The sequence below is a fragment of the Meriones unguiculatus genome (genome assembly GCF_030254825.1).
Source record: "Meriones unguiculatus strain TT.TT164.6M chromosome Y unlocalized genomic scaffold, Bangor_MerUng_6.1 ChrY_unordered_Scaffold_23, whole genome shotgun sequence".
In the NCBI taxonomy this organism is placed as follows: Eukaryota; Metazoa; Chordata; class Mammalia; order Rodentia; family Muridae; genus Meriones; species Meriones unguiculatus.
This window is the reverse complement of record NW_026843709.1, coordinates 5653689-5675323: the sequence shown is the minus strand read 5'-3', so window position 1 is coordinate 5675323 and position 21635 is coordinate 5653689.

Sequence of the window (21635 nt, the reverse complement as noted above, 5' to 3'; positions counted from 1 at the left end):
TCTATTTACATGTTTAATTCCCAGTGAGGAAATGTTTGGGAAGTGTTAGGAGGTATGGCCTTGATAGATAATATAATTATTTTCATTTTCATAATTCCTTTTTTGGCCCATTTGTCTTTTGTAAACAGGAGGGCTGCTGAATTTTTTGAGTTAATTTTGTATTCTGTCAGTTAGCTGAAGTGTTATGAGCTGTAGGAGTTCCCATATAGAACTTTGAGGGTTACTGAGGTTTGCTATCTTATCATGCAAATAATGATACTTTGACTTCTTCATTTTGATTTCTCTTCCCTTGATCACTTTCAATTGTTTTATTGCTCTAGCAAGGACTTCCTTTACTATGTTGAAGAGATATGGAGAGAGTGGGCAGCCTTAACTTCTCTCTGATTTCAGTGGGATTGCTGTAATTTTCTCTCAGTTTAGCTAGATGTTGGCTATACTCTTGCTGTAGATTGCCCTTACTATATTTATATATGTGCATTGTATCCCTCATCTCTCCAATACTTTAAACATGAATGGATGTTGGATTTTGTCAAATGCTTTTTCAGCATCTAAAGAGATTGTCATGTGTTTTTTTCCTCTCATTTTTTAATATTGTTGATAATATTGATAGATTTCCTTATACTGAACCACCCCTGTATACCACAAATGATGCCAACTTGGTCATAATGGATGATATTTTTGATGTGTTCTTGATTTTGGTCAAAGACATAAAGTACCTTGGTGTGACCCTGACCAAGGAAGTCAAAGACTTGTATGAAAAAAAAAATTCACATCTCTGAAGAAAGAATTAGAAGAAGATATTAGAAGATGGAAAGATCTCCCATGCTCATGGCTTGTCAGAATTAACATAGTGAAAATGGCCATCTTACCAAAAGCAATCTACAGATTTAATGCAATTCCCATCAAATTAGCAACATAATTCTTTATAGACCTTGAAAAAAAAAGTTATCAACTTCATATGGAAAAACAAAAACCCAGAACTGCTAAAACAATCCTCTACAATAAAAGATCTTCTGGAGGTATCACCATCCCTGATCTCAAGCTGTACTATAGAGCAACAGTAATAAAAACTGCATAGTACTGGCATAGAAACAGAATGGTGGATCAATGGAACTAAATAGAAGAAAAAGAAATCAACGGACATACTTATGGACTCCTGAATTTTTATAAAGATGCCAAAACCATACAATGGAAAATAGATTGAATCTTCAACAAATGGTTCTGGTCCAACTGACTGTCTACATGTAGAAAAGTGCAAATAGATCCATACTTATCTCACTGCACAAAACTAAAGTTCAAGTGGATCAAAGACCTCAACATAAAACAAGAAACATTAATTTGGTTAAAAGAAAAACTGGGGAAGGGTCTTGAACTCAATGACACAGAAGACAACTTCCTCAACAGAATACCAACAGCACAGACTCTAAAGCAAAAATCAGTAAAAGAAACCTCATGAAACAGAAAAATTCCTGTAAAATAAAGAAAACTGTCATCAAAACAAAACTAATGCCTACAGATTGTGAAAGAATTTTCACCAAGCCTCTGTTGACAGAGGGCTAACATTCAGTATATATGAAGAACCAAGAAAGTTGAAAAGCAACAAATCAAGTAATCCAAGTAAAAAATGGGGAACAGAGCTAAGCAGATAATTCTTTAATGAGGAATACTGAATGACAGAGAAACATTAAAGAAATGCACAATGTCATTAGCCCTCGGGAAATGCAAATCAAAAGGACCCATAGATTTCACCTTACACCCATCAGAATGGCCAAGGTCAAAAACTCAAATGACAACACATGCTGGAGAGGTGTGGAGAAAGGGGAACCCTTCTCCACTGCTGGTGGGAATATAAACTGGTACAACCACTTTGGAAATCTATCTGGTGCTGTATGAGAAAACTAGGAATAGTGCTTCCTCAAGTTCCAGCTATAGGACTTCTTGGCATATATCCAAAAAAGGCTCAAGTACACAAAAAGGACATTTGCTCAACTGTGTTTGTAACAGCTCTATTTCTGATAGCCAGAACATGAGAATAACCCTGGTGTCCTCCAACTGAAGAATGGATAAAGAAATTGTGGAACACCTACACAATGGAATATTACTCAGAAATAAAAAGCAAGGGAATCATGAAATTTGCAGGTAAATATTGGGACCAGGAAAAGATCATCCTGAGTGAGCTAGCCAGAAGCAGAAAGACATGCATGGTATATTCTCACACTTATAGACATACAATATAAGATGAACCTACTAACATCTGTACACCTAAAGAAACTGATCAAGAAGGAGGACTCTGGCTAAAACTCTCAATCCCCATACCTAAAGGAAAAGAGGATGGACATCAGGAGGAGCAAACTGGCAACAAGTTAGGAGCTGAACAAAGAGGACCTCTGAAAGGCTTTGCCCTACAGACCTATCAAAGCAGATGCAGAGACTTATGGCCAAATGTTGGGCAGAATGCATGGAATCTAATGAAAGAAGTGGGAAATAGTAAGATCTGAAGAGGACAGGAACTCCACAAGGAGAGCAACAGAACTAAAAAAATCTGTGCACAGGGATCTTTCCTGAGACTCATACTTCAACCAAGTACCAGGCATGAAGATAACCTAAAACCCCAGCACAGATGTTGTCCATGGAAATTCAGTGTCCAAGTGGAATCTATATTAATGGGAAGATGGAGTGCCTTGGACATGAACTGATGGTTCTGCTCTTTGATTACTTCACCCTGATGTGTGAGCAGTCTTGCCAGGCAACATAGGAAGACAATGCAGCCACTTCTGATTAGATATGATAGACTACAATGAGAAATAATGAGAGGAAGATCTCCCCTATTAGTAGATTTCAGGTGGAGCATGCATGGACAAGTGGGAGGGGGTATGAGAATGGGAGGGAAGAGGGATTATGGGGGTATACAAGTTGAATAAAAAGTATTTGATAAATATTAAAATAAAAATATCAAAAAATATAATTCCTTTTGGAGATGTATTATAGGAGGGTATACTTTGAGGTTGATAAGGCAATGAAAGTGACCAAAGAGATGGAGTCTCTGTCTCTTGGTCTCTGTCACTTTGTATCTATGTTTTTGTTGGTCTTGGTCTCTCTATTTTTGAATCTATCTCTCTACCTCTTTCTCTCTCTGTATCTTTCAGTCTCCCTTTCTAGCTTGCCATTTGTGGTTCAGTATAAAAAGCTCTTAGCTCTGCTGAAGGACTACAACAAGATGACTGGTTGCTGACATGACATCCTGGATGGTCTGTCTAAAATTATAAGCAAGGTCCCAATTGAATACCTTATGTTCAAAGAGTTATCTTGGTTAGGGAGCATTTTTCCAGTAATTATTTCCATGACAGAAAATATATCTATGCATTTAACAAATTATTTTGGAATCTGTGGTAATGTAAAAGTCACATGTCCAGGACAGGTGACTTTATTAATTACTTGAAAGAAATATGTGATACTTTTCCTGAACTAAGACTCTTAGACACAGGAACTGTCATCTCTGGGTTGTGTGCTTTCAGCTGCCCATATTGAGAAATGTAGGGCTGCTCAGCCTTTCTCTCAGTCAGGCTGCCCACTTGGCACTTTTAATAACTGACTCCTTAAATTCTTGCTGGCTTTCACTTGATGCATGACATCAATCTCTTTCTCAGCCAATTAGCACTTGAGTGAATCTTGAGGTTTCCATAGAGATGAGCAAACAAACTTTCCTCATTGTGCAGTATCTCTGTTCTTGTGCACACATGATTTTTTTCTTGTGAAATCCAACAAGCCTTTATCTCATCCCTTTATCCAGATCCCACACCTTTACTCCTTTTTACCTCTGTGACAGTATCAGGTCAGAAATGAAACTTTAATGTTTATTTAACATGAAAGCTTCCTAAGTAAGGATGCTTCAAAGTGATGTGGGATTAAGGACAATGCGCCACAAATGACAAGGTAGTCTCCTACTGTGGTCTTCGATCTGAAATTTCATAGGTTGTAACTTTGCACTTAGCAGTTACTCATGTATACACTAAATGTATCTTCACATTCTTATTAAATAATAGGCTAGTAGTGTCTAGGGTTCCCCTGGGTATTGAGTCTTTAAGAGTAAGAAAAAGGGAAGGAAACTAGACAATTCCTGGGACTGGTTTGGATCAAACCAAGAAAGATCAGTGAGCATAAAGGGAGAATTGAAGGGCAATAAAATACTTGACAGCTGGTGCTGTTTCACACTTGTGTTGCTAACCCACTATGAGCAGGTTTCCTTGGCTGAGCTGGCTGTATCCGAAGATCTGTCCTACTCAGTGGGCAGTGAGCAAGCCTTCCTGGTTCTGGGGTTTAAAGTAAAAAATGGTCATTCAGGAGAGTGAAATGTGTCCCTGTTATATTCCTAGGACACAAGATCTGCTGTGTTTCCAGCTGTGGTCCTCCAGACAAACCCTCTAAATGTAGTGTTAGTGCCAGGACTGATTGTTCAGAAGTGCCATCTGAGCTCATGGTGTTTGAGGTAGCTGGGTAACCACTAGTTCATGGCTAGGATTCCCTGCTACATAATGAGTTTCTGGAAAACATGCCTTACAAATTAAAAATAGGCCATATTTTAGTGGAATTTCTTATTCATGTTAAAAGGCATTGGAAAAATTGTCTATATATTATTTTCATTGATTATGTGGGAATTTCATATAATATACATTACAGTACTTTTTCATTGCCCCCAGGTTCAAATTTATAACCATGTATAACAGTAAAAATATTTTTTCTTTAAAATACATCAATTCAAGTATATGTTTGTCATTAACTCATTGAAAAATGATCAGAGTCTCAGTGCCAATTCCCTTAAAGAAAACTTTGTTCATCCTTGCCACACCCTGGGACCACCACCCAAAAGAAGCCACTGGTCTTGAAGAGCTCTATATTTCACCCCCTTGCTCCCAGTTTTTCTTATGCACTCATTTATTACAATTTTGTCACATTATATCCCCTCTGCTGCCCCCTTCCTCTTCCCCTTCCAGTCCCACCTACCTTCTCATTCTACCCCTCTATGTTTTCTAAAATTCCCCTTATAGGGGAGATCCTCCTCCCCATTCTAACTGACCCTAGCTTATTAGATGTCATCAAGACTGGCTGCATCATCTACCTCTACATTATGATTCTCAGGATAATGTTCTCTTTCTGTCCTCAATTTTTTCTACTTATGACATTCTTCCTGCCTCCTCTCCTGCAGGCTTCCCAGAGCTCTAAGGGGAGAGAAAATTTCATAAGGAAATCACCTTTAGATCTGTGTGTTATAAGGCATTTCTATGCATAATATAGGACTGTGGGTCTCTGTACACAATCCCATTTGTTGCAGAAAAAAGCATCTCCATAGATACAAGAATATTGCCCTGATCAATCACTTGTGGGCAGGGAGTAACATATTTAAGTAACAACAGAGTGTGTTTCTTGAAATTTTCCACAAGAATCTCAGGCCCAATAACTCCATTCACTGCTACCCAATATCACTAGTGAATGAGTGGTTTGGTCACAACAGATATCTTTAGTGAAACTTTATCCCTCACTATTAGGAGGCCTGATTATAAGTGATTACATACCATATTTGTCTTTCTGCATTTTAGTAACTTCACCAATGATGACTATTCCTGGTTCTATCCATTTGTGTGAAAATATCATGATGTCATTTTCTTAGCTGAAAAATAATCCATTATGGAAATATTCCACATTTTCCCAAAAGAAGATTTTCACTCCTGTTCTGAAGAACTATGAAGTTGCTGGAACTTTAATCATTGTATTGAATGAAAAAATATCAGGATAAGTATTTTCTTTAGCCTAGAAGTCCTTCCATCTTCTTCTACTTCCTGGTGATTTGAACTGCAATGTTCATTTGAAGCTCATCTTTTTACATGTGGAATCCCCAAAGAGGAAATATTTGGGGAAGGTTAGGAGGTATGTCCTTGTTAGATAATATAATTCCTGTTGGAGTTTATTTATAGGAGGTTGTGTTTCGAGGTTGATATGCCAATGAAAGTGACCAATAGAATGAAGTCTCTGTCTCTCGGTCTCTTTCACTTCTTTTCTTTGTTTCTGTTGGTCTTGGTCTCTCTATTTCTGAATCTGTCTCTTTAGCTATTTCTCTATGTCTCTCTGTCTTCCTCTCTCTTCCTACCTCTTGTTGTTTAGAACAAATGGTTCTCAGTTAGGTTGAGAAATTACAACAAGATGAGTGCTTACTCATGTGAAGTCCTGGATGGTCTCTGTAAAAATATAAGCAAGGTCACAATCTTTGTTTCTCAAAGATTAGCTTTGATAATGGAGCATTTTTCCAATAATAACAATAATAATAATAATAATAATAATAATAATAATAATAATAACTGAGGAAATATCTGTGCATTAAAAAAATAATCTGGATATAGTGAAACTCACATGTGAAGGACACATGACTTTCATTATTAGTGGTCACTTGAGTCTCTTTCTCTTGGTTGCTGTCACTTTATATGTTTGTTTCTGTAACTCTCATTCTCTTTCTGAATCTCACTCTCTAGCTCTTTCAAGTTCTGTCTGCCATTTGTGGTTCAGTTTTAAAAGCTCTCAGTTCTACTGAAGAACTACAACATGAAGACTGCTTGCTGACATGACATCTTGGATGGTCTCTTTAAAAGTATAAGCAAGGTCACAAACACTTTTTATACAAACATTTTCCTCGATCAGGGAGCATATTCACTGTAAGTAGTTCTCTGACTTAGGTCATATCTGAGCATTTAACAAATATAATAAAATTTGTCATAATGTGAAGGTCACATGTCAAGCACACGTGAATTTATTAATGGCCACTTGAAAGCAATATCTGACACTTTTCCTGAACTAGGAGCCTTGGACACAGGAATTCTCATCTCTGGGTTGTGTGCTTTTGACTGCCAGATAGAGGTATGTAGGGCTGACCACCCTTTCACTCCAGCAGGCTCTCCATTTCACCCTTTTAATAACTGGCTCCTGAAACTCTTACTTGCTTTCACCTATTTCCGGACATCATAATCCTCAGCCAATCAGCACCTGAGAGAATCGTTAACACGAAGACGAGAAAACAACCATTCCTCTGTGTCCTATATCTCTGATCCTGTACACATGTGACTTTTTCTTGTGAAACTGAACAAGCCTTTATCTCATCCCTTTATCCAGATCCTGCACCGTTACTCCTGTTTATCTCTGTGACAATTGCAGGTAGGAAATGAAAATTTAATTTTTAATTGGACAGCTTCCTAAGTACAGAAGCTTCAAACTCATGTTCTATTAAGTAGAATGTACCCAATGACAAAGTGGTTTCCTACTGTAGTCTTGAATCTGATATTTCCTAAGTTGTGACTTTGAACTGAGAAGTTACTCATGTCCTCACTAAATGTACCTTCACATAATTATTGACCTAATAGGCTGGAAGGATCTAGCATTCCCAGTGGTATTAAGGCTTTAAGAGCAGGAGACCAGATAATTCCTGGAAGTGGTTTGGCTGAAACAGGTAAAGATTGATGAGTGTAAAAGGAGAACTGAAAACAATAAACAATTTGACAGATGTTGCTCCTAATAAGTGAATATATACCATATTTTCCATCTGCATTTTAGTTACTTCACACAGGATGATCTTTCCTGGTTCCATGCATTTGCCTGAAAATATCACGATGTCATTTTTTTTACCTGAATAATACTTCATTATGGAAATATTTTGCATTTTCCCAAAGGAGATTGTCAGGCGTGTTCTTTAGTTTTTGGAAGATATTGGGACTTGAATCATTGTATTGAATGACATACTGTTAGGATAACTGTTATTTTTTACTAGAAGTCCCTCCATCTTCTTCCACTTACTGGTGGTTTAAATTGGAGGGTTCCCTTTAAGCCCATCTATTTACATGTAGAGTCACCAGTGAGGAAATGTCTGGGAAGGGTTAGGAGTTAAGGCATTGTTAGATAATATAATTTCTTTTGTATCCCTAATTTCTTTTTCAGCCCTATTGTCTTTCGTATTCAGGAGGGATACTGGTTTTTTATCAGTTAAATTTTTATCCAGCCACTGCACTGAAGGTGTTTATCAGCTGTAGGAGTTCACAGGTAGTATTTCTGAGGTCACTAGGTATACTATCACATCATCTGAAAATAGTGATACTTTCACTCTTTCCTTTCTGATTTTTATCCCCTGGATATCCTTCAATTGTCTTCTTGCTCTAGTAAGGACTTCTAGAGCTATGTTGAAGAGATATGGAGAGAATGGGCAGCCTTGCCATGTCTTGGCAGCCTTGCCTGATTTCAGTGGGATTGATATAAGTTTCTCTCCATTTATTTGATGTTGGTTATAGGTTTGCTATAAATTATCTTTACTACATTTAGATATGTGCCTTGTACCCTTGATAACTACAATACTTTAAACAGGAATGGAGGTTGGATTTTGCCAAATGCTTTTTTAGCATCTAAGGAAATTATCAGGTGGTTCCTGTCCTCTCCAGATCTATTTCCCACTTCTTTCATAAGATTCCATGCACTATGCCTAACCCTAACCCATAAGTCTCAACATCTACTTTGATAGTCTGCAGGGCAGAGCCTTTCAGAGGCCCTTTGTGGCAGGTTCCTCACTTGTTTCCTGTTTTCTTCTTCTTCTGATGTCCATTCTCTTTGCCTTTTGGGATGGGGATTGAGCATTTTACTCAGAGTCCTCGTTATTGATTAGTTACTTTAGATATACAGATTTTAGTAGGTTTATCCTATATTATATGTCTATATGAGTGAGTATATTCTGTGTGTGTCTTTCTGCTTCTGGGATGGCTCACTCAGGATGATTGGGAAAGAATCTTACCAACCCTCTATGTGACAAAGGGCTATTATCCAGTATATATAAAGAACTAAAGAAGTTGAAAAGCAACAAATAAATTAATCCAATTAAAAAATGGGGAACAGATCTAAAGAGAGAATTCTCTATAGAGGAATATTGAATGGCAGAGAAACACTAAAAGAAATAGTCAGCATTATTAGCCATCAGGGAGCTGCAAATCAAAACGACCATGAGATTTCACCTTACATCAGAAAGGTGAAGATCAGAAACTCAAGTGACAACACATGCTGGAGAGATTGTGGACAAACAGGTACCCTCCTCCACTGCTGGTGGGAATATATACTTTTACAGTCACTCTGGAAATCAATCTGGTTCATTGTCAGACAAGTAGGAATAGTGCCTCCTCAAGATCCAGTTATATGCAGGAAACAACCTAGGAACCTGCTACAGAGTGCCTCTGAAAGCCAGAAGAAGAAAATAGGGAACAACCTAGGAACCTGCCATAGAGGGCCTCTGAAAGTCTCTGCCGTGCAGACTATCAAAGCAGATGCTGAGACTTATGGCCAACTGTTGGACAGAGTGCATTGAATCTAATGAAAACTGTGGGAAATAGTAAGATTTGGAGAGGACAGGAGCTCCAGAAGAAGAGAACCAAAAAAATTGAGCACAGGATTCATTCCTGGGGCCCGTAGTCCAAACAAGAACTATTGTTGGAGATAACCTAGAACCTTTGCACAGATGTAGCCCATGGCAGTTCATTGTATAAGTTTATTCCACAGTAATGAGAACAGGGATTGCCTCTGACATAAAATGATTAGCCTGCTCTGTGATCACCTTCCCCTGAGGGTGGAGCAGCCTTACCAGGACACAGAAGATGACAAAGCAGACACTCCTGTTGAGATCTGATAGACTAGGTTTAGAAGGAAGGAGAAGAAGACCTACTGTATTAGTAGACTTGAGGAAGGGCACGCATGGTGATGGGGGAGGGTAAGAGGGATTGGGAGGTGTTGAGGGAGTAGTTTATGTGGGGAGATAAAGTTAATAAAGTGTAATAAATAAAAATTAAAAGAAAAAAAAAGAAGTATGTGATACTTTTCCTGAACTAAGTATATTGGACACAGGATCTGTCATCTCTGGGTTGTGTGTTTTCAGCTGCCCAGATTGAGGTATGTAGGGCTGCTCAGACTTTCTCTTAAGAACACTGTCCACTTGGCACTTTTAACAACTGGCTCCTGAATCTTTTATTGGCTTTCACGTTTTGCATGACATCATTCTACATCTAAGCTAATCAGCAACTGAGAGATTTTGGAGGTTTCCATGGAGATGAGTAAAGAAACTTTCCTCAGTGTCCAGTATCTCTGATCCTGTGCACATGTACCTATTTTCTTGTGAAACCCAACAGGCCTTTATCTCATCCTTTTATTCATATCCCACACCTTTATTCCTGTTAACCTGTATGACAATATCAAGTTGGAAATGAAACTTTAATGTTTATTTAATTGGAGTCCTTTCTAAGTAGGGAAGCTTCAAAGAGATGTGGGATTAAGGGGAATGTCCTGAGGAGCAAGGTGGTCTCCTACTGTGGTCTTGGATCTGAAATTTCCTAGGTTGTGACTTTGAACTGAGTAGTTACTCACATACTCATTAAATGTACCTTCATGTTCTAACTGATATAATAGGCTGGCAATGTCAAGGCTTCCCTGGTGTATTGAGACTTTAAGAGCAGGGAAAGGAGAAGAAAGCAAGACAATTCCTTGGACTGCTACAGCTGAAACAGAGAAAGATTGGTGTATGTTAAAGGAGTAGTGTTTCAATTTTGTGGAATAGTTTAGAGAGAAATGGAGGTAGCACTTCTTTGAAGGTCTGGTAGAATTCTGCACTGAATCCATCTGGCCCAGGGCTTTTTTTGGAAGGGAGACTGTTGAAGACTGCTTCTATTTCCTTGTGTGATATAGGACTATTCAATTTTTCTACCTGATCTTGACTTAATTTTGACTTAATTTCTCTATCAAGAAAATTGTCCATATCCTTTAGATTTTTTAATTTTGTGGCCTAAAGTCTTTTAGTATGACCTAATGACCTAATAATTATTTAGATTTCCTCAGTGTCTTTAGTTATATTCCCCTTTTTATTTCTGATTTTGCTGATTTGGATAGTTTCTCTCTGCCTTTTAGTTATTTTGGCTAAATGTTTGTCTAACTTGTTGATTTTCTCAAAGAACCAGCTCTTGCTTTCATGGATTCCTTGAATACTTTTATTTGTTTCTAAATAATTGATTTCTGCCCTGAGTTTTATTATTTCCACCCTGAATTTTATTATTTCGAGCTTTCTGCTCCTCTTGGGTATTTCTATTTCTTTCTTTTTTTAGGCCTTTCAGTTGGGCCATTAAGTTGCTTGTATGAGATGTCACAAATTTCTTCTTGAAGGCACTTAGTGCTACGAAGTTTCCTCTGAGCACTGCTTTCATTGTGTCCCATAAATTAGGGTATGTTGTATTTTCATTTTCTTTGAGTTTTAGGAAGTCCTTTGTTTCGTTCTTTATTCCTTAACTTAGCTGTCATTGAGCAGCAAGTTGTTCAGTTTCCATGAGCTTATAGGCTTTTTTCTAATTCTATTTTTGTTGAGGTCCTGCTTTAGTCCATGGTGGTCAAACCAAATACAGGGAATATTTCAGTCTTCTTGTATATGTTAAGGTTTGCTTTGTGACTAACTATATGGTCTATTTTGGAGAAGGTTCCATGAGGTGTTGAAAAGAAGGTATACTCTTTTAAGTTTGGTTAGAAAGTTCTGTAGGCATCTATTACATCCATTTTATTTAGGACTCTGCAAGTGTCTTTATTTCCTTATTTGGCTTCTGTCTAGATGATCTGTCCCTTGGTGAAAGTGGGCTGTTTAAGTCTCCCACAATTAAGGTGTTGTGATCAAAGTGTGATTTAAGTTTTAATATTTTTTCATTTATGAATGTAGGTGCTCCATTTCTGGTGGGAATGTAAACTGGTAAAACCACTTTGGAAATCAATCTGACTCTTTCTCAGACAATTAGGAATAATGCTTCCTCAAGAACAAGCTATACTACTTCTAGGCATATACCCAAAATTGGTTCAAGTACACAAGGACATTTGCTCAACCATGTCTGTAGCATCTTTATTCGTAATAGCCAGAGCTTGAAAAAAACCTAGATGTCCATCAATGGAGGAAGGATACAGAAATTGTGGTGTTTTTACACAATGGGATAGTACTCAGCAACCAAAAGGAGGAAATCATGAAATCTGCAGGCAAATGGTAGGATCTAGAAAAGATCATTATGAGTGAGGCATCCCAGAAGGAGAAAGGCACTCATGGTATATACTCACTTTATAGACCTATAAAATATGGTAAACAAAATGAAATCTATACACCTAAATAAGATAAAGAAGAAAGAGGACTCAGGGTACAATGATCAATCCTAACTGAGAAAGACAAATTGGATGTGCATTGGACATAGGAGAAAACAAGTAACAGGACAGGAGCCTATTGCAGAGGGCCTCTAAAAGACTCTACCTAGAAGTTATCAAAGCAGATACTAAGACTCATAACCAAACCTTTGGCAGAATGCAGGGAATCATATGAATGAAGGGGGAGTTAGTATGATGTGGAAATGATAGGAGCTCCACAAGGACCAAATATGTCTGGGCACATATATCTTTTCTGAGACTGATACTCCACCAAGGACCATGTATGGATATAACCTAGAACTTCTGCTCAGATGTAGCCCTTAGTACTTCAGTACCCAATTGGTTTCTCATAGTAAGGGAAACAGCATCTATTTCGGACAGGAACTCAATGTCAAGCTCTTTGACCTCCCCACCCTCCCAAGGGAGGAGAAGTTCTGCTAGGCCACAGAGGATGACTTTGCAGCCAGTCTTGAAAATACCTGATAAAACAGGGTCGGATGAAAGGGGATAAGGTCTGCCCCATCCAGTGGACTCTGAAAGAGGCAGTGAGGAGATGAGGGAAAGATAGTGGGGTTGGGAGGGAATAAGGGAGCAGGATATACCTGGGTTACAGAGTTAATGAAAAGCAACTAATAATAAAAATTAAAAAGCTTAAAAAAGGAGTAGTAAGGAGCAAAAAACTATTTGACAGATGGTGCTGTTCCACAATAGTGTTGCCAAAACTGTATGAGCAAAGTTGAGCTAACTGTTGTGTCCTACTCAGTGGTCAGTGAGAAATCCTCCTGTTCCTCGGGTTTATAGTTAAAACTGGGCCTTCAGTAGAGAGAAACTGATCCATGGTAAATGCCTAGGACACAAGAACAACTGTGTTTCCTGCTGTGGTCCTCCAGACAAACCCTCTTAATGTGTTTGTGACAGGACTGCTTGTTCAGAGTTTCCACCTGAGCTCTTGCCATCTGAGGTAGCTGGATAACCACTAGTTCATTGTAAGGATTCTCTGCTACATAATGAGTTCCTGGAAAGCATGCCTTACAAAGGCAACTCTGCCCTCTTTTAGCAGAATCTTTTCTCCATGTTAAAAGTCATTGTAAAATTGTCAACATATTATTTTTATTGCTTATATAGGAAATTCATATAATATACATTACACTCCTTTTCCATTGCCCCTCTTTCAAATTCCTACGCATGTGTCTTTAAAATATAGGAATTGAAGTATGTGTTGTTCATACACTCATGGGAACATGATCAGAGTCTCAGTGGCAAGTCCCTTAAAGGAAAGTGAGTTCATCCTTACTTCCCCCTGTCACCACCCACAAAAATAAGTCATCAGTCCTATTGGCTCTATTCTTCATCACAGTTTTTCTTATATATTTATTTATTATGATTTGTTCACTTTGAATCCCTTCTGCTGCCCCCCTCTTCTCCTTCCACTTCCAGGTACCCTCCTTCTTCTAACCCTATGCCCTTCATCTAGTTCCCTGATAGAGGAGGTACTCCTCATCATTCTCTATGAGGCTAGCTTAACAGGTCTCACCAAGGCTGGCTGCATCAACTTCCTCTGTGTCCTGATTCTCAGGGCATTGTTCTCCTTGTGTCCTCAATTTCCTCTACTTAGGACATTTTCCCTGCCTCCTCTCATGCAGTGTTTTAAAAGCTCTGAGGGGAGGGAGAATTTCATAGGGATATCCCTTTAGAGCTGGGTATTTAAAGGTCACTCTGTGCATAATATCAGATTGTGGGTCTCTGTATTCAATTCCACTTGACGCAGAAGGAAGATTCTCTGTGGTTACAAGAACATGGCACTGTTCTATCAGTTGAGGGCAGACAGCAACATATTTTAAAGACAACAATCTGGGTTGCTTGAAAATTTCTGTAAGATACATTGGCGCAAAAACTCAATTCACTGCCACCCAATTCCCCTAGTGGAAGACTGATTTGTTCTCAACAGATGGCCTATTGGAACTTCATCCCCCACTATTAGGAGACCTCCTAATAAGAGAATACACACTATATTTCTCTTTCTCCATTTTATTTACTTTACCCATGGTGATTTTTGCTGGTTCCATCCATTTGCCTGAAAAGATGGAAATATTCCACATTTTCCCCAATGGTGTTTTTCAGTCCTATTCTTTAGACTTTGGAAGTAGCTGGGATTTAATCATTGTACTGAATTACAAAGTATTGGGATAACTATGTTCTTGTAGCCTTAAAATCTCATCATCTTCTTCCACTTCCTGGTTATTTGAATTGCAATGTTTCCTTGAAGCTCATCTATTTATATGTGGAGTCTCCATTGAGAAACTATCAAGGAAGAGTTAGGAGATATGAACTGGTAAGAAAATATAATTCCTATTGTAGTTATATTATAGAAGGGTGTGTTTAGAGGATGATATGCCAATGAAAGTGACCAGACAGAATGGAGTATCTGTCTCTCAGTCTCTGTCAAATTTTATCTTCATTTTTGTCAGTCTTTGTGTCTCTATTTATGAATCTGTTTTTCAAGGTCTTTCTCTCTTTGTCACCCTCTCTCTCTGCCTGCCCCTTGTGTTTAAGCATGAAAAGCTCTCAGTTCTGCTGAAGTACTATAAGAAGATGACTGCTTGCTGATGTGACATCATTGATAGTCTCCATGCAAATATAAGCAATGTCCCAATTAAACTATTTTTGTTCAAAGAGCTGCCTTGGTCAGGGAACATTTTTCCAGTTAGTAATTCACTGACTGAGGACATATCTGTGCATTTAACAATACTGTAATCTGTGATAATGTGAAACTGACTTGTCAAGGGCACTTCACTTCACTAATGTCCACTTGAAAGATATATGTAACATGTTTCCTGAATTAACAGTCTTGGACATAGGAACTATCATCTGGGTTTTGTGCTTTCAGCTGAACAGATTGAGGAATGTATGGCCGCTCACCCTTTCTCTCAAGCATGCTGTCCACTTGGCCCTTTAAATAACTGGCTCCTGAAGCTCTTACTGGCTTAAACCTGTTTCATATCATCATTCTCCATCTCAGCCAATCAGCACTTGAGATCATCTTGAGGTTTCCATGAAGACGCATAAACAAACTTTCCTCAGAGTCCAGTCTTTCAGATCCTTTGCACATGTGACTTATGTATTTATTTATTATGAATTTGAATCCCTTCTGCTGCCACCTCCCTCTTCTCCTCTCAGTCCTATCTAGCCTCCTTCTTCTACCCTTATGCCCTTTTCCTATTTCCCTGATTGGGGGTGTCCTTTTCAGCTTCTATCTGACCCTAGATTATCAGTCTCCCTCTCAGCCAATCAGCACCTAACAATTGTGCTATCAGAATTACATTGGGATGACATGATGAATTTTCATACCATGATACCATTGTGATGTCATAATAGCATTATGATGTCATCATGGCATTGGATGTCCTTATATCATTGTGAAATCTTACTGTTGTGAAGTCATAATAGCTTTTTATTTCAAAATTACATTGTAATGTCATAACATTACAATGACATTTCATAGTATGATTGAAAAGTCATGATAGCGTTTTGATGTTATAATAAAATTGTTTAATCATAATAACATTGGGACATCATAATATTGTAATGTCCTAATTGCATTGTGATATCAAAATACCTTTGTGATGTCATAATAGCATTGTGATTTCCTATCTTTGTGATGTCATAATATCATTGAGATAAAATAGCATTGTGATGTCATGAGTGCATTTTAAAGTTTTAATAGCATAGAGAAGTCATAATATCATTGTGAAGTCTTTGTAATACAATAATTCCATTGTAATATCATAATAATCATGTTATAAGAACATTGTGATGTCATCAAGCATTGTGATATCATAATATCTTTGTGATGTTGCAATAGCATTGTTATTTCATATCATTTTAATGTATTAGCATTGATATATCATAATAATATTGTGAAGCCATAATAGCATTGTGTTGTCATCAAAACATTGCAATGTCATATCATTATTGACATTGCCATATTATTGCCATAATAATATTTTGAGGTATAATAACATTGTGATGTCATAATAGCACTGTAATGTCATAAGAGATTTGTGATGTCATAATATCATTGTGATTGTCATAATTCCTTTTTGATGTCATAAAACAATCATGTCATAATAGCATTTGACTTCAGAAGAGCATTGGGATATTATGTTGAATTTTGATGTCATAATGTCACTGTGATAGCAATTGTGATGTCTTCAAAGCATTGTGATATCATAATACCATTGTGATGTCATCATAGCATTGTGCAGTAATAGCCTTGTGAATTCATAATAGCATTTTGATGTGAAAAGTTTGTTTTCATATCACAGCAAAATCTTATTGTAATACCTCTGTATTAATAGCATGGTAATATTATAATACCATTTTGAAGTCATAATACCACTGTGAGGTCAAAACAGCATTGTGATATCATAACATTGTGATATCAGAAAACAATTGTGATATCATCATAACATTGAGATGTCAGACCATTGTGATGTCATAATAGCCTTTTGAGGTCATAATGCCATTGTGATGTCAAAATTCTATAGTGATTACATACCATAATCATTTTGCAATACTATTGTGTTGTCATAATAGAATTGTGATGTCATAATATAATTGAGGTGCCATAATACCATGGTGATGTCATAACAGCACTGAGATGCCAATACCCAATTGTGATGACATAAAACCATTGAGATGTCATAATAAAGTTGTGATGTCATATTATAATTGTGATGTCATAATAGAATTGTGATTTCATAATACTATTTTGAAGACAAAATACCACTATGATATCATAATATCATTTGATGCCATAATACCAGTGATGTCAAAATAGCTTTGTATTGTCATCATAGCACTGTGATGTTGTAATACATTTGTGAAGTGTTTATGCCATTGTCATGTCATAATATCACTGTGAAGCCATGATAGTATTGTGATGTAATAATAGTATCGTGATGTTATAATATCATTGGGATATCATAATGCCATTGGGATATCATGACACGAATGTTATGTCATAAAACCTTTGTGATATCATGATACTATTGTGATGTTTTAATAGCATTTGTATGTCATACAATTGTGATATCATCATGCCATTGTGATATCATAATATCATTGTGATGTTATAAGACCATTGTGATGATGTAATAGTGTTTTTAGGTAATAATGTCATTGCAATGTCAAAATTCCATTGTGATGTCATACCACAATTATTTCAGAATAGCATTATGATGTCACAATACATTGTGATGTCATAAATGCATTAGGATGTCATGACAACTTTGTGATGTCATAATAGCATTGTGATATATAATTTTGATGTGATGTCATAGTATCATTATGGTGTCAAAATGTCATAGTGATATCGTAATAGCATTTTTAGGGTATAATGCCATTGTGATGTCAAAATTCCATTGTGATGTCATAGTACAATTTTGAAACCAGTATAGCATTGTGATGTCAGCATAGGATAGGATTAGTGTTAGGGTTAGGGTTAGGGTTAGGGTTAGGGATAAGGTTATGGTTAGGGTGAGAGGTTAGGTTTATAGTTAGGGTTAGGCATTCTGTACCTGGGTTTTGGCATTTGTTTTGACTATCTTTTGTTTGTCTCTTTTTGCCATGGGATGGACAATTTTGCCTTATGAAAATTATGAAATATAATTTTTGAGTTTTTAGTTCTTAAGTAGGTTGGTATGTACTTTGCCAGTTTTAAGCCTCCTGTGTCTATCTTGCATTAGGCATGACCAATATCTATCCCCCTTGAAAATATCTCATGTTGGAAGGATAAGTCAGATTTAGTCAGCATTTAAAAGTCTTTTTGACATGGCAGGCATGCAGTTAGCATGTTTGTCTCCCAGCCTAATTTTAGGTCATTGACCAACAGAACATATCTCAAAAGCCAAAATGCCCTTTTGCACCATTTCTTCTGTGGAAGTCCCACTTTCTGAAAATGGCTGGCCTTTTTAGAGCATTGTGACAACATTTCTCCTCATAGAAACCAAAATTGATGTGAATTCAATCTTTAAAACAGTAAGGACATAACATCTATCATTAAGAAAAAGTAAGCTACATAGTAACCTTAAAGAAAATTTTTGTCATTTTGAATCTTAGATTATCTCTGCAACTGGCTAAACAGCAGGAGTTGCCATCCTGGCTTTTATTATGTAAATTAGGCTGATCAGGGATTCACAGATCTGCCTGTTTCTTTTTACTTTGTGTTGGGATTAAAGGCATGTGCCTTCATCAACTTGTTCAATTTTTTTTTTCAAATCAATATAATCACAACACAAAGCCTTTACCAGAAAATTAAGTAAAAAGGCAAGAAAAATTTAAGAGTTGGGTCAGTTGTAATGCTTTAACAAACAAAGCCCCTTTGGTTGTTTTTTGGAATTTAGTTGAAGTTTTAGTGAATTGGTGGACCCCTACTGGAAAGAGCTTACAAGTATGTTGCAGCCAGAGAGTGTTGAATTTTAAGCCAATACTAATTTAAGTCTTGTTAGGAAAAGTGACCTTTCTATTGTCTGAAATTAGTATTCCATTCCTTGGTTGTTTTCCCCATTTCCTCCTTTCACTTTCTTGGAGAATTCCTCCAGAAGAGCCACCACCATTACATATATTGCCATCAGATCCACCAAAACAAAGTCACCCTCTGCTATGAATTTTTTTTTTCTCATTATAGATGCAGTTTTAGGCCACGCTCTGTCTAGAGGTCTGTGTGTCTCCATTTCCTTTCTTTCCAGACATGGTTGCTGAGTTTAGCTGAGCTGAGCAAGCCAAAGTATAAGGGAGCCATGCTTGTATATCCTCCTGTTAGACTGTAGCAGCAGCCAGTTTTGTTATGTTAAGTCTCAGGTTTGTCCATAATAGGCTGTCTTTTGCTCATGGGCCTGTTTAAGACTCTTAAAGAGACAGTAATTGACCTGGGAGTTTTTATGTTTTAAGTTTGGGTTATTGGGTTTATATTACTGTGAGTTTATTCCCCACAACAAAAGATGTTAAAGTATGATTCAAAGGCTGTGGATACTTAGATTAATTGGTGGCCATTTATTGTACATTTAGATTAGCTGTGTGCCATTTGTTGATAGTTAAGATTTACTATTGAAATGTCTTTCAGTTAAGCAGCAGTTATTCCTTAACTAGCTGTATACCCCAATCATGACACAGAGACTAGGATTCATTTAACTAACCTAGAGCACAATGCTGGGCAATAGTTATTCCATCCTAAACCTCCAAGATCGCATATATTCCTACCATTCACATTTCACCCATTATTTGTGACATTAGGCATATTTTAGGTACAATCCATCTCTCCACGTGATTCCAAGACCTCTCCTCCTGATTCTTCACCTCTCCTGCTTCCTTCCTTTGCCTCTGACTATTGAATAGGATGTCTTACCCTATCCTCTCCATTGCTCAGCATTTGTAGCTTTGTTTTATTGGAAATACGGAGAACAAATGTTGTTATGTTTACACAAACTTGAGACAGGTGATAAGTATCACAGTGCAATTTCTGGATTAAAACCAGAGAATGCAGAACAGAATCAGCATTTGATTGAACAAGGGTAAATTGTATACATTCCAAAAGAACTTTGTACCAACAACTTATTTATTCTCTCTCTCTCTCTATATATATATATAGATAGATAGATAGATAGATAGATAGATAAATAGATAGATATAAAGTGTTTATATAGATATAAGTGTTTATATATCTATTTATATAGATATAAAGTGTTATATATATATTCTCTCTATCTAGATAGATAGATGGATAGATAGAGGATATATATAGAGAGAATATATATAACACTTCATATCTATATCTATATCTATATTTAGATAGAGAGAGAGAGAGTCTGTGTTCTGCCAGTATCCTGAAAGAGAGCACTAGATCTCATTATAGATGGTTGTGAGCCACCATGTGGTTGCTCAGAATTGAAGAAGGACATCTGTAAGAGTAACCTAACCATTGCTCTTAACTTCTGAGCCGCATCTCCAGCCCTGGTCCCAAATTCCTTTAGTTCATATTCCTTAAATTTTAGGTTTCATAATAGCATCGTGATATCATAAGAACTTTGTGATGTCATAATACCATTGTGAAATCATAAAACCATTGGGATGTCATGATATTAATGGGATGTAATAATAAGATTTTAATATCATAATAATATTATGATATCATAAAACCTTTCTAAAGTCATATCATTGTGATGTCATAAAAGCATTGGGATCTAATGACACCAATGTGGTGTTATAATAATATTGAGATGTATAATGTCAATGTGATGTCTTTAAAGCATTATGATGTGATACCATTGTGATGTCATAATACCATTTTGATGTCATCATTGCATGGTGATATCATAATACTATTGTGATGTCATACTACCAATGTGATGTTATCATAGCATAGTAATGTTATACTATTGTAGTATCATAATACCATTACAATATCATCACACTTTTGGGGTCATAATATCATCAAGATATCATATCATTTTGATATCATAGTAGCATTTAGATGTCATAACATTGTGTTGTCATAATACCATTTTGAGGTCTTAATAGCATTGTGATGTTAGCATAGAATTGAGATGTCCTAATATCATTATAAAGTCATATCATTGTGAAATCATAATATCATTGGAATATAATAATTCCACTGTGATGTCATAACACAAGAATGTCATAATAGCACTGTGATGTCACCATAAAATTTGATGTCAAAAATCATTGTGAAGTCATAATAGAATTGGGATGTCCTAATACCATTGTGATGTCAAAATAGTGTTTTAATGTCATAATACCATGGTGCAGTCACAATAACATTGTCATGTCACAATACTATTGTGATGTCATAACAGCATTGTGATGTCATAATAGTATTATAATGTCCTATCATTCTGATGTTATGACAGCACTGTAATGTTATAATAACATTGGTGTGTCATATTACCATTGGGATGTCATGACATTATTTTGATATCATCATAGCTTGCTATCCTAATACTATTTTGATTTCATAGTACCATTAAAGAATGGTAAATGTAAAGAATTAGCATTGTGAAGTCATAATAGCATTTTGATTTCAAAATTCCTTTGTGATGACATACAACAATCATGACATAAAACCATTGTGCTATCATAATAGCATGGTGATGTCATAATACCATTATGAAGTCAAAATACCATTGTGAGGTTCTAATACCATTGTGACCTCATCATAGCATTGTGAACTCATGACAATAGTGTCATACAACTATTGTAATATCATAATTCCGTTGTGATGTCATAAAAATCATGTCATAAAAGCATTGTGATGTAGTCATAATAGAATTGTGACCTCTTAATAACATTCTGTTGTCAAAATTCAATTCAATTGTGATGTCATGCCACAATCA